This window comes from Desmodus rotundus, chromosome 3 (genome assembly GCF_022682495.2).
Source record: "Desmodus rotundus isolate HL8 chromosome 3, HLdesRot8A.1, whole genome shotgun sequence".
NCBI lineage: Eukaryota > Metazoa > Chordata > Mammalia > Chiroptera > Phyllostomidae > Desmodus > Desmodus rotundus.
The window spans coordinates 64,690,741-64,705,181 of record NC_071389.1 but is presented as its reverse complement, the minus strand read 5'-3'; the positions used below and the strand labels follow the sequence as shown (position 1 = coordinate 64,705,181).

Sequence of the window (14,441 nt, the reverse complement as noted above, 5' to 3'; positions counted from 1 at the left end):
GAACCCGCCTTGGAAAAGAAAATAGAAAGTGTATGTTTTCCCTTTGGCAACACTCTTAACAGCTGCGGCCACTCTGAGGACTGACCGATGTGGTCCAAATTCACGCAGCGCTTCTTTTGCAGGTGCAGAGACTGATCCTCAGCGGAAGCCACTAAGTTGTTGCCGAGGCTTATTTGTTGAGATTGGAAGTGGTTCCAAAAGTCTTCACATGGCTGTTTGTGGGAGTGTTCTACTTTAGGTAACTAGCTGCCATTGCCACCACCAAAATATCCTCTCCTGGACTTTCTACTGGGTCTCAGATCTGAACTGGAAATTGTCCCCTCACTTACGAGTGAAGTCACCTTTATCATGAAGCGACTGAAGCCTGTGCTTCAGGGCCCACCACCAGTCTGGTCTGCTTCCAAATTCCGGCAATATGGCCGCGCTGGGAATTCAGAGAGCACCTTACTGTAGCCCTTTATGAGAAAACTTGAATTGCCCCGGCATCTTACAGGTGAGTAATCATAAAAACTTGATATTTTCCAAGTTTGACAATAATCTTAAAAACTGACTTTGGAAACAGTGAGCTGTGAAGTGGAAAGAAACTTTCTAATCTGTCAGTAATAAAAAAAATTTTTTGATCAACCATTATCGAAGAAAGATGAATTATCTTTCTGTTCCCTCTATAGAAAATATTATGAAGTGATTACCACTTAAAGATGTCAAAGAATATATAGTTGAAAATTATGTGGATTATGTCATAAAATTAATTAGTAAGATACTGTTATTTTTCTGGATTTGGGGGTCTTTGAGGTATTTGTCAGCTTTTCAAACTGTGTAATTAGTTGTAATTTCTTTTCTCATTCTACGTGAATATTCATTATTGAACCTAACTGTTTTGTATTCATAACTTTGTATTTCTTTTCTTAAAAAGTACTCCCCAACTGTCTTAGCACCAGGCATTATAAAATCAGGCATTACCCCCCACTCTCTCTCAGCACTGTTGCAAACTGAGCTGTTTTCATCCTCCTGTAGAAGTTGACAGAGGTCCCAAAAGGCTTTCTAGTTCTTTGTTTCTTGGAAGGAAGGGGGCCTCGCCTTGAAAAAGCTGGTTAGGATGTTGATCCCAGAGAGCCGGGCAGTAGTACACCCGCATGCCCTCATGTCCACTTACCTCACAGGTGGGGGTGGGGGTGCTGTATTATCACAGCTTCCACCTCTGCTCCTCTGGGGCATTTGGTCTGGGCTTAGCCACAGGACTGGCTGTGAGAACTGGTTTCTTAGCATGCACACCCGCACATCTAGTCTGCTAGCTCCACTGGTAGGGTGGGGCACAGGCCCTGCCATCTCAATGAGATTTACGGTAGCTCCTCTCTAAGATTTCCCCTTCTCAAAGGCCATCTGTTCAGACTCCAGTCTCCCCTTCCTAGGAATCCTGGCCCCTGCATCACCGTCCCCAGTACCGGGAGCATGAATGACTCCCAGGGAACTTTGATCCGTGACATCGCTTCCCAGGACACAGGCTCATTCAGACACTGATCCTCAAAGTCTCTGAGCTACATTATAAGCATTGATAGACTGTACTTAATGCTGAGTAAGTTTTGAGAATAGTAACTATTTTTTTGAATTAAAAGCTAGAGAAACAGTGGGAAAATTCTGTGTCCCTATGGGGATTATGAAAATAAATACTAAAAATCTGAAGTGTCCTGAAAAATTCAGAAAACATGTAATTAAAGTTCATTCTGAGGTAAAGGGATTAAGAAGTACAAATTTGCAGTTATAAAAATAGTCACGGGGATGTAAAGTACAGCATAGAGAATATATTGTAATAACCACGTATGGTGCCAGATTAGTACTAGACTTATCAAGGTAGTCACTTCATGAGGAATAGAAATGTCTAATCACTATGTTGTATACCTGAAACTTACATAATATTGTCTTGAAAATAAAAAAATATTTAAAAAACAGTTTGTTGGTGTTTAATATGACCCCAGATTGTTAATAAATTTTAAATCTGTTCAGATGCCCTTCACACATGCTCTCTTCCCTGACTGTCAGATTAGCAATTAGCCATGATCATCTCTGGCTACAGACCAGTTAACAGCCCTCCTCACCTCAGAGGTAGTGGTCTTGAGAGTGAGTCCAGAGCGGGCTGTTTCCATGGAGATCTCAGGTCTGTCACATAAGACCATGAACCCTGGGCAAGGTCTTTAACTTTTTGTTCTTTGATTTCCTCATATGTGAAATGGCAGAAACAATGTACCTACCTCGTGAGGTTGTCATGGGTTTGGGCTTAACTAAAGCTGCTGAGAACAATGCTGGGAAAATAAAGAGTACTCAACAAGTGTTTGCTACTGTCAATTTCTTTCTGATTTGTTATTTCAAATCTGCTAAGGATTTAAAAACCACATAATCAACAACAGAAAAAAGCAAACAAAATATAACCAGAGACATTGAAGTTAAGAACAATCTAACAATAGCCAGAGGGGAGGAGGGTGGGGACAATGGGGAGAAGGGTTTACAGGAGCTACTATAAAGGACACATGGACAAAACCAAGGGGGAAGGTGGAACCAAGGGAGGGAGGTGGGTTTGGCTGGGGTGGGGGGGGAGTGGTGGGGAGAAAATGCAGACAACTATAATTGAACAATAAAGTAATTAAAAATTACCCAGATAATCAGGCTTATTTGAACTGAATAAGAAAAACTAAAATGGTTTTTGAGTGAATACCTAGCCAATAGCCTGAGAGGAAAGTTTTTGAGTCTTAGTGCCGCTGACTTGTTTAGGTAGGAAACGCTTTAATGAGGCATCCTTCTGTTACAAAGTGCTGCTTATCTGACCTGCTTCTTCTGATGAACAGAATCTTCACCCTGATTTTGGTTGAGACAGAATTTTAATGTCATACAAAAGTATCCCTCAACTCAAGTCTTTATAATGACAACAACATCGTGTGGTGAAAATGGCTCTGCCTGAGATAAAAAGCGCACAGCTTACAGGCAGGTGTATTAAACCTAACAAGGCTCAGAGCAAAATTTCCTCTTCTGTGTGGTTCTGATATTGATCTCTACCATTCTACATGCAGGAGCTGGTGACACCTTTAATCAGTAGTGGGTGAAGTAAACGTCTGTGTCCGCACTCTGTTTAATCCTCTTCTCCCATCACCCCAGTTTTCACAGCTTCAGCAGTGGTTTCATTCAGTTAGCTATCCTTCCTTCTTGTTTTTCTAGAACAGATCCATGTAATGCTGAAATTCCCAGTGCAGAGTTGGCCTTGGCCTTGTTCTGAGACAAGGTTTCTGTCTCTGGGGTGAATTAAGTGGAGATTATGCTGCCCAACACATAACAGTCTCTCAATAAATATTTATTAAGCAAATGGATTATTGCTCTAGTTTTCAGCGGGAAGAGAGTGATGCATATGGCCCAGGAAAACTCCCTGCAATTACTCACATAGCATTGACCCTAAAATGTGTTTTTTATGTCACACCATCAAACATTCTGGCCTCTCCAGCTAGGATTTGAATTGTTTACTTCAAACATGTAACCATCTATGCACGAGATTATGTATGCACAAACCGTGTGATACTTATTCTGCTGGGTCAGAGGTATTTTTTGCTTGGTTTTTTGCTTGGTTTTTTTGCTTGGATGGGTCACATTGTTCAGTAACAGATCGCAGATTGTAGTTGTTAAGCATATTAAATCTGTTTAAGTGGAAATTTCTATTCATTTTGCTTGAAATTCTGAACTCTTACTTGTTTATGGTTCATCTTTTCTCACAAGTGCACTAGCATCAAGTACACTAATAGCAATGTTTTTATTAAATGTTCTCTGTTAGAGTTTATAATAAGCATCTGATTAAAAAGAAAGAAAGAAAAAAGAAAGAAAGAAAGAAGGAAAGAGAGAAAGAAGGAAAGAAAAGGCAGCAGTTAAGAAGTGACCTAAAGTCAGGACTATTTTCAAAACAAACTTAAGGGTTTACCGTGAAGGGAAAAAATTTAAAATTTAGTTGCTCCCTCTAGTGGTAAACTAGTAGATGACTTTAGTGAAGACATTTTAGTTTTTCATGTTGATTTTATTCAGATTTTGTGGAAAGTAGGAAAAAGTATTTAATAGACTATCTTATTGTACCACTTAAGAGAAAATTACTCCACATAAATAGAATTGTCACTACTTAGTGAATCTAATTAAACTTAAAGACATTTGCTAGCCAACTCAAATTTCAAGTAAGTATTTCTTTCTTAATCTGTCTAGGAAGTAGCATTGATATTTATATGTATACCTATATCATTAATCCACATATCATCCTAAAATATAAAATTTAGGTCTCACATAACTTAGTAAGGCCTAAAAATTGCTCTGAGTTGTGTAAAATAATATCAATCTTTTCAAAAGAAATTTAGAAATCAGGATTACCCTTGTTCCTGAACGTAATACATGTGGTTAACAAAGGCTCTAGGTCAGGCTACGTGGGTTCAAGTCCTGGCACCAGCACTTATTAGCTGTTGGGCCTTCGTGTCTCAGTTTCTTCATCTATAAAATGAGACTAATACTGCCCCTCATCAAGTCCTGAGGTTAGATACTACATGGAAAACACCTGGAACTGGATCTGATAAAAAAATAAGTGCTCAATAAAATCTTCCTAGTATCATTACTGATATTCTTTTGCATATTCATGGATTTCTTTTCTTTTCAAATGCTCACCTGAGGACATATTTCATTGCTTTTAGAGAGAGAGGAAGGGGGAGAGAAAGAGACAGACAGACACCGATGTGAGAGAGAAACATGGATCAACTGCCTCTCATAGGCTTCCTGACTGGGGACTGAACCGGCAACCTAGGCATGTGCCCTGACTAGGAATCGAACCCACAACCTTTTGGTGTATGGGACTACACTCCATCCAACTGAGCTATACTGGCCAAGGCCATATTCATCGATTTCTTGATGTCGACTTGGTGTGTGGTTGCATTATGCCTAGCAGTCAGGTATCCATTTGGCAAGCCATTAGGAATCACTTCCTTGACTCAGTGAAATGTTCCCACTCTGGGAGGGACTCTTCCTTGTAAAATCTTCAGTGTAACCAAAGCACATTCTCAACATTGTGTACATGGTCAGTCATTTCACTTTCCAAATTCAGCTTTTGCTCCAGAATTTCAGCACTCACCTGGAAAGGAGAATTGGTGTGCTGGCTCTTGGGCATGACCAAAGTATGTTTATTTCTCCTCAGAAAAAGTGAAGGGACAGATTCCACGAAGCTATTTACACACATATTCCAGGGGAGAAAAGAACACTGGATTAACTATGTTAGACTACATTTTCTTTCACCTGCAGAAAAGTGTCTGCCATGACGAGACCTCCCTTCTTCCCAGAGCTAATTGCAGATTCCCTCCAGAGCATGGACTGTGGAGCCAGAAGCTCCGAGTTTTAAATCTTAGCTTGGCCATTCGATAGTAGGGTAACCAAGACAAATTCTTGACCTCTGTGGGGCCTTGTTTGTGTATTTGTAAAAGGGAAATCTTAGAACCTATTTCAAAAGTTGTTCTGCAAATTAAATGAACTAATATGTACAAAACACTAAGACTAGGGCCTGGTATGTAGTAAGTGGCAAATAAGAGTAAGTTATGATGGAATTATTATTTGAGGATACTCATTATTCTGTAGAGAGTGAAATATGTCTTTCTAGAAATCTCAAAGCCAACATTATCTAAGACATTCTTTCACTCTCACCCTTTGTGGCATTTTCCCATATACTCTCTTCTGGACTCCAGTCTTAAATTTTCTTTGCCTCTTCCAAGTCTTTTATTTTCAATATTTCTTTTTAGATAGTATTGTTTACATCAAGACTCTTTTCTCCTATTAATATATTTTTCTCATACCCTTTTGCTTCTTACCAGAAAATTATATGATGACATGAAATGTGTTTATTCTTTGTATCCTTAGGATAGCTTGCACAGAGCTACAGCCACAGTAGCTTCCCAATAAACATTCATGAATATAATACAGAGAAAAACCAGGTTGCACTTGCACCTGAGTTTGTGATTGCCACAGAAAAGAATATCCACATTTATAATTATTGTCATTTACTTGGTGTCTATTAAATGCTAGGCATTGTACTAAGAGTTTTATGTAGCATTGTACTAACAGTTTTTTTTTCCAGTATCCAGAAATAAAGTTTTGTCGGAATACAGCCACACCCATTCATTTCCTTATTATCTTTAAGTGTATTTTATTGATTATGCTATTACAGTTGTTCCATTTTTTCTCCCCTTTAGCCCACCCCACCCTACACCCTCCTCCCTCCAGCATCCCCCCACTTTAGTTCATGTCCGTGGGTCGTACATATAAGTTCTTTGGCTTCTCCATTTCCTATACTATTTTTGACATTTCCCTATTTTGTACTTACCCATTCTGCTTCTTATTCCCTGTACCTTTTCCCCTTTTCTCCCCCTTCCCCTTCCTTGCTGATAATCCTCCATGTGATCTCCATTTCTATGAATCTGTTCCTGTTCTACTTGTTTGCTTAGTTTATTTTTTAGGTTCAGTTGTTGATAGTTATGTTTGTTGTCATTTTACTATTCATAGTTTTGATCTTCTTTTTCTTATATAAATTCCTTTAACATTTCATATAATAAGAGATTGGTGGTGATGAGCACTTTTAACTTTACCTTATCTGGGAAGCACTTTATCTGCCCTTCCATTCTAAATGACAACTTTGTTGGACAGAGTAGTTTTGGATGTAGGTCCTTGTCTTTCAAATTGCATTTCATGACTTTTAATACTTTCCAGCCCTTTCTTGCCTGCAAAGTTTCTTTTGAGAAATCAGCTGACAGTCTTATGGGAACTCCTTTGTTGGTAACTCTCTCCCTTCCTCTTGCTGCTTTTAGGATTCTCTCTTTATCTTTAATCTTGGGTAACTTAATGATGATGTGCCTTGGTGCGTTCCTCTTTGGGACTCTCTGGGCTTCCTGGACCTCCTGGAAGTCTATTTCCCTTCCTAGATTGGGGAAGTTCTTTATTATTTTTTCAAATAAGTGTTCAATTTCTTGTTCTCCCTCTTCTCCTTCTGGTACCCCTATGATTCAGATGTTGGAATGTTTAAAGTTGTCCTGGAGATTCTTAAGCCTCTCCTCATTTTTTTGAATTCTTGTTTGTTGATTCTGCTCTGGTTGAATGTTTATTTCTTCCTTCTGGTCCAAATCATTGATTTGAGTCTCAGTTTCCTTCCCTTCACTGTGGGTGCCCTGTATATTTTTCTTTATGTCGCTTTGCCTTCACTTTTCCCTCTATTTTGCGACCATACTCAACCATTTCTGTGAGCATCCCAATTACCAGTGTTTTGAACTGTGCATCTGATAGGTTGGCTAGCTGTTCGCTTAGTTCTATTTTTTGAGTTTTGATCTGTTCTTTCATTTGGGCCATATTTCTTTATCTGGGCACAGCTGTTACATAGTAAGGGGTGGAGCCTTAGGTTTTTGCCAGGACAAGGCAACCCACCTCATTGTGTTGTGACACTGTATGTGGCGGAAGGGTCAGAGAGGAACAATGCTGCTTGCTTGGCTCTCTGCTGGCTTTCAGTTACTTCCCCCACTTCCCACAAATTGGACCCGTCTGGGGCTGATTCCTGGGTGGGTGGGTTTGTGTACATTCTAGGACCCTGTGGGCCCCTCCAGTGAATTCTCCTGTGAGGCTGGGAGTTTCTCCTGCTGCTGCAACTCCCACAGATTTTTACAGCCACAGGTTTTGAGGTTTTCTTTCCCCCCTGCGCTGGAACCCTGCTTGTGTGGTCTGTCTCGCTCCCCAGTTGTTCCTCCCAACTTATCCCTACACAAACGTGGGACAGCCAGCCGCCTCCGCCTCACCCACCCAGTCCTCCAGCCCTACTGCCTTGCTGCGTGTCTTCTCCACCCAGCTGCCTGTCTCCACCCCTCCTACCAGTCTGAATGAATGTTTCTTGTTTAACTCCTTGGTTTTTGGATTTCCATACAGTTCGATTTTCTGGCAGTTCTGGTTGTTTTTTGTTTTTAAATTTGTTTTTGTCCTTCTTTTGTTTGTACGAGGAGTCAGTATATCTACCTATACCTCCATCTTGGCCAGAAGTCCCTGTACTAAGAGTTTTATGTAGCATTATCTCATTAAATTATATCAACAATTTTGAGGGCGAGTCTTAGTAGTTTTATTTTACAAATTAGGAATCTGAGTTTCAGAAAATATAAACTAGTTGTTAAAGGTGTCACTGTCAATGGCCATAGCTCCTTTTCTTGAAAAGGCCTCCCTTAGTTATTGGACAACTCCATTTATTCCTTCTAGTATGTTGGTTTAGGATGGGGCCACATTTCTTTTATCTGCTATTTCCTGCAGGCAAGTGCCTTTGTCAAACTTCCCCAGAGAACTACACATTTGAGAGGTTACAAATTCAAATACTCCAGCTGCCTTACAGAGAACAGAATTTATTGTGTGAGGGTGTGGACTGTGTTCAAAAGATCAGATCTGACTTAACTCTAGCCCGATATTGTCAGACAGAAATGCTAACACAGTGTTGACAGACACTTGAATTTTTCAAGAGCTTCTAGGAAACTTGAATTTTGTGTATAACCTTGAAATTCAAAACCTGACTTTTAAATGTTGGCTCAAAGTTTAAAAGAATAGCATGAAGGCCAAACCAAACAGGTCCATGGACCACACCTAGCCACAGGCACCAGTTTGCACCGACCCTCTGTTCTGTGCACAGAAAACAGCCAAGGTCCGGGTTTCTCTGCTCAGTAACTAAGCCCCAATCCCAATGACATGCACAGGTATAAGCTGCAAATATCTGTCACTGGCCTGGAGGCTGAGTGGCCTATACCAGGAACCATAACTTATTTATCGTATCAGCAAACAGATTGCTGTGTAGAATTAAAATTTTTTTTTCTCTTTAACCTTTTTTTTTCTTTCCTTCCCTTATTTTGGTTACTGGCTGTGACTGGTAGTCTGATAATTCCTATGTGCAACAAACTTAACTACTCTTTTGGAATAACTCCCTGCATCTATGGGGTTCCTGAGTAAATATTTAAACATTTTAATTCTCTGTGAGGAAAAACAACTGTTCATAGTAATTCATTTGATGGGGTAGGAGACTAAATAGAAATAACTGAATTGCTTAGAAGGTAAAAAAAAAAAAAAGAAGAAAGAGCTCCACTGAGGGAGGGTGGGAGATAGGGAGTAGACCAGCATCCTGGTTCTAGTCACCTCAAATGAATCGGTTTCTAAATCTTCGTCTGTGTTCCTGACCTATCTTTGAATCTACCTAACCCTCTAACTATCCAGGCTGGACGCCAGGCTCCATGAGGGTAGGGATCTTCTCTCTCTTGTCACATCAGAATCCCCAAACTCTAGCACATTGCCTTAACACAAAGTAGGGAATGAATAAACATGGAATGGGGCATAAGTAGGTTTACAGTTGAGCATACACAAAACACAGTTTATTGTTTTTTATTATTTATTCATTATTGTATCATTTTCCATATGAACAACTGTAAACCTACTTTTGCCCCACCCTGTTTGTTCATTGACCCCTGGATATTTCACTTGTATGTCATTCTGTCACTCAGTCTAGTATGTCCAAATCTAATGTGTCTCAGAATTATCTCCTTTATGAACATCCCTGCTTCTGTAAATGGACTTCTTATTTTCTCACATACCTATGCTTGGAAGCATCCAGACATCTTTGAAATCCGTCTTCCCCACTCCCCACCTCATTTCCCCCATCCCGTCAGTCACCAAGCCTGTGAATCAGTGTGTCCGTCCTCTCCTTCTCTCTCCACACCATCACTCCAATTCAAGCCCTCGTTACCTCAAGTAGCCTGGGACTATTGCAAGAGTTACTTAACTCTTCTCCTCAGACCTTGTGTCTTCCCCTTCCTAACCTTTTCTGTTTATCACAGCAAAACACATTTTTGAGCACTTTAGCCCCTTACTAAAAAGGCTTTGTATTTTTCCATTGTTTATTACTAAGTCCAAACTTAGCTTTTTCTTACAGACCAGAAACATGCCTACCACTCCAGTCTTAATTTCCATTATGCCCTTTCTCCAAATCCTCTGCTTTAGTCAGAATGGTTCCATTGGCAGGTCCTGAAAATGCCAAGTATAGACTTTATTTATCTTTTCTACTTATTATGTTTTCTTCACATCTTCCAGATAAATAAATCTTACCCCATGTTTCTGGTCTATACTAGGGTTTTTTTTTTGTGTGTGTGTGTGAGGCAAATGTTTGTGTTTCTCTCCTTCTCCCCACTTCCCAAAATATGAATTTCCCTGACCACGTACCACACTCACTATATCATGAATATGGAAGACATTGGGTACAGCGTTTTGTAGAGAGATAGTAGAGTATTGTGGTCCAACATATAAAGTCTGGAGCCAGGCAACTGATTGCAAACCCTTGTGCTACCACTTGTTATTCTGGTGACTTCAGTCAAGTTATTAAACCCCTCTGTGCCCTGATTACTTCTACTCTGCATTCAAGATAAAAATAACACCCATCTGCCAAGGTTGCTGAGAGGATTAAATGAATCATTGCAGGTAAAACAATGCCTGGAACAAGGTAAGCAGTAAGTAATAATAATAATAATAATAATAATAATAATAAAGCAAATTGTTTTTTATGTGAATGATGTTTTTTATAAATGATTTGTAAGCTTTTCCAGGTCAGAGATTTCCAGCTATTCCTTCCCCTTGCAGAGTAGACTCACGTGAAAAGAGTGCAATGGTACAAAGATTCATAGTGGTCAAGAGACAAGGCGTATCAGGTTAGGCAGGTATCTCATCTTCTCTTTTGTGTGTGTGTCTATTCTGTTTTTATTTTCTTATTACTTTTATTGTATTTTTTCCATTACCATTTATCCCCCTTATGCCCTCTTCCTACTCCACTTACGTCTTCCCCTCCCCGAAATGACCACACTGTTGCCTGTGTCCATGAGTCCTTTTTCTTTTTCGCTCGATCCCTCCATCCCCAACATTCCCCCCTAACTGAGCTGTCAGTCTGCTCTCCATCTATGGGTCTGTCCCCATTTTCCTTGTTAGCGCAGGTTGTTCATTAGATTCCACATATGGGTGAGATCATATGGTATTTGTCTTTCTCTGACTGGCTTATTTCACTTGCATAATGTTCTCCAGGTCCATTCATGCTATTGCAAAAGTTAAAATTTTTTTATTTTTTATGGCCAAGTAGTATTCCATTATGTAAATGTTCTACATCTGTTTTTATTCACTTACCTACTCATGGATAGTTGGGCTGCTTTCATATCTTGACGATTGTAAATAACACTGCAATGAACATGAGGGTTCTTATAGTCTTTCAAAATAGTGCTTTGGATTTCTTTGGATACATTTCCAGAAGTGGAATTGCTATGTCATAAGGCAGTTCTATTTTTTAATTTTTTGAGGTATCTCCGTACTGCTTTCCACAGTGGCTCCACCAGTCTGCATTACAACCAACAGTGCAAAATGGTTCCCTTTTCTCCACATCCTCGCCAGCATTTGTTGTTTGTTGATTTATTGATGATAGCCATTCTGACAAGTGTAAGGTGATATCTCATTGTGGTTTTAATTTGCATTTCTCCGATGATTAATGAAGTTGAGCATCTTTTCGTGTGTCTGTTGGCCATCTGTATGTCCTCTCTGGAGAAGTGTCAGTTCGGGTCCTTTGCCCATTTTTTAATTGGATTGTTTGTTTTTTTGGTGTGGAGTTTTATTAGTTCTTCATAAATTTTGGTTATTAACCGTGTATCATTTGTAGTGGTGAATATGTTCTCCCATTCAGTGGGTTGTCTTTTTATTCTGTTGATGATTTCCTTTGTGTGCAAAAACTTTAGTTTTATGCAGTCCCATTTGGTTACTTTTGTTTCCTTTGCCTGAGGAGATGTATCAGAAAAAACATATTGCTACAAGCAATGTCAGAGATTTTACTGCCTATCAACTTCTGTGAGACTCCCATTTGCTTATGTAAAATGGAAATAACTTTTTTCTTACATTTACATATCATATTAAAGTATTTCATGTGCAATAACCCATTTACTACCTGCCTACTTGCTTCACATATGAGATAATTTGCTTGATGCATGTAGGAGACAGAAGCATGCAGATGTGAACTGTGTTACTAAGGTGCTCAGTAAGTGCTTTTTGAAGAATGGGATTAAATATTTGTCTTTCTTTCTCCCCTTCCCCCCCAATGTAAACTCTATGTAAGAAACATTAAAAAAAAAGTTTTAGTCAAGAGTGTCCCAATCTTTTCCTGGAGCTCCCCTCACCCTGCCAAAACATTACTGCTTTTAGAAGCAGTGGTGAATATGAATAGAGACACCTGGTTGTATGGTGTAATGGTACCTGGAGAAATAGTAGGAATTGCAAAAATCTCTTGATGTTCTAATTCTTGTTTCTTAGAGTTTAGTTTTTGTGCCTACTGCTTATCAGGGTGACTACTGTCTGTTTTCTGAGGTAAAAAGAGACGCTAGACTTAGAAAACGGGAGTAGAGTGAGCAAAGTATAGAAAACCAAATAATCATCATGGGAGAACAGAGAATTAGAAAGTGAAACTGACATAAGGACAATAAAGTTATTATATTAAAAATGAACAAAAGGTGGAGCCATGCAAAATGAATGTGATTTTTTAAGGCAAGAAACTGTGACTCGTTTAGTCTTTGAGAGGCAGAATATTATCGAAAACATAGTAAAAATAATGAGTACAGAAGAGTATATGATGTGGCCCACGGTGGGAATTCTAGGCTGGCTTCTGTGCTTATTATTAAGTATCCCAGCTCTCATTCCATATTCAAACTAAGCATCCATAAACTTCTCTCTCTGGCAGGGTGAGACATAGGGAGATATTCAATTACCAAAGTAACTATGGAAATAGGAGGAACAAAGAAGAATTCTTGAAAGTCTCTGGGTAAAGATAAAAGAAAAACAGAATAAAGAAGATCTCACAGCAGGGGCTGTGACAGATCTCCATATCAGGAAGTCAGGATGATGAAGTGGAACAAAGCCAAATCTCCACATCCAGCGAGATGGTCCATAGATTTCAACTACCCAGTTAACTTTCAGATAACTCACTCAAGAGAACAGAACTGGAAACATATAAAACATAAATTAAATTCTCGAAGTAAATGATGCAAACAGAGTAGCAAGAATTTTGAAAATGGTCTTACATTGTAAAAATTTTATGGACTGCCTGAATGTCTTAAATAACCTGGGGAAGAATGATCCTAGATTAACCAAATTCTAAATATGAACATTATTCCAAAGTGTTAGGAAAGCAATCTTAACTTTTGAATAAATTTAATGGGATATATATATATACATATATATGTATGTATGTATATATATATATAAATTTAAAGGAAGGTTATAGATTTCTGCCATACCAAATAAAAGGCAAAAGATACTTAAAAAAATCCTTACTGGAGGATATGTTTATTGATTTTAGAGAGGGGGGAGGGAGAGAGAGAAAGAGAAACATATGCACCCCATATGCATATGTGGGTGCCTCCCATATGCACCCCAACCAGGTATGGAACCTGCAACATTTTGGTGTGTGGGACTACACTTCAACCAACTGAGTCACTGGGCCAAGGTGGCAAGAGATACTTTTTAGTATATACCTAATGTAAATGCCTTATTGGATCCTTAGTCACTTACTACAGTCTGAAATTAGCTGTGTGTTTTGATGATGTATAGGTTATTTATTTCTACATGGCAAACGCCACGAAATTTACAACTTTCCACATGGTTTATTATCCCCTTATCTGGCATGTTCACAAGGTCTCTTGAGGCCTAGGTTGTAATTCATAGGATATCCCTTCCTCCTCATTCAGTAGAATCAATCTGAAGGCCAGCCCCTATTCAAGAGGTGGGGAAATTGACTCCTCTTCTCAAGGGAGAACTGGAAAAAAATTGGCTATTTTTCACCCATCGTAGGTATTTAACTCAATTACAAATGGGATAAGAGATAATGAACAAATCCGACTTAAGTTGAAAACTGCTAAATCATTGCAGCATTGTGATTATTGCGTAGCTGACTCGCTGTTCCTTCTCTCCTTCTCCAGGGTCATGTTGGCAGGTGTCCTCATCGGGAAGTTCAGGACATTGTGCTGCAGGCATGCTGAGCCACTTGGAAGCATGTTTGGGGGCTGGGCCACTATTGGTTTGTCCCTTGCTATTCAGTATCTCCTGTACGAGTCTGCCACCAGTTCAATGACATATAAAGTGTACTGAATTTCAGAAAGAACGAGTTTTCTGTGTGTTGTAAATCTTGTGGTAATATTTATCATTAGCTCAAGCACTGATCCATAGTTCAAAGGAAATTTATTCTTCAACTCTGTAGGACAGGCTGTTATCTTCTTAACTCTTGGCACCAGAAAGCCTAAGGAAAAATAGTCAAGCAAAAAAGAGAAAGGTTGACTAACCTTATTTATTCAGCTCTGTGACATCCTCATAAG

General features: G+C 39.2%; 1 long non-coding RNA gene across 2 annotated transcripts in view; it reads left to right on the top strand.

Moving 5' to 3' along the window:
* The window catches only part of LOC139440791 (uncharacterized), a 35,633-nt gene extending 21,486 nt beyond the window's left edge, over window positions 1–14,147 (top strand). Inside the window, exons 4-5 of one of the 2 annotated variants that reach the window (XR_011650982.1) lie at window positions 123–493; window positions 14,049–14,147. This is a non-coding gene — a long non-coding RNA (uncharacterized lncRNA). Of the gene's footprint in view, window positions 1–122; window positions 1,835–14,048 lie in introns of those variants that run through there. The other variant, XR_011650981.1, reaches the window with a different exon arrangement.
* The last annotated feature ends 294 nt before the right edge of the window (window positions 14,148–14,441 follow it).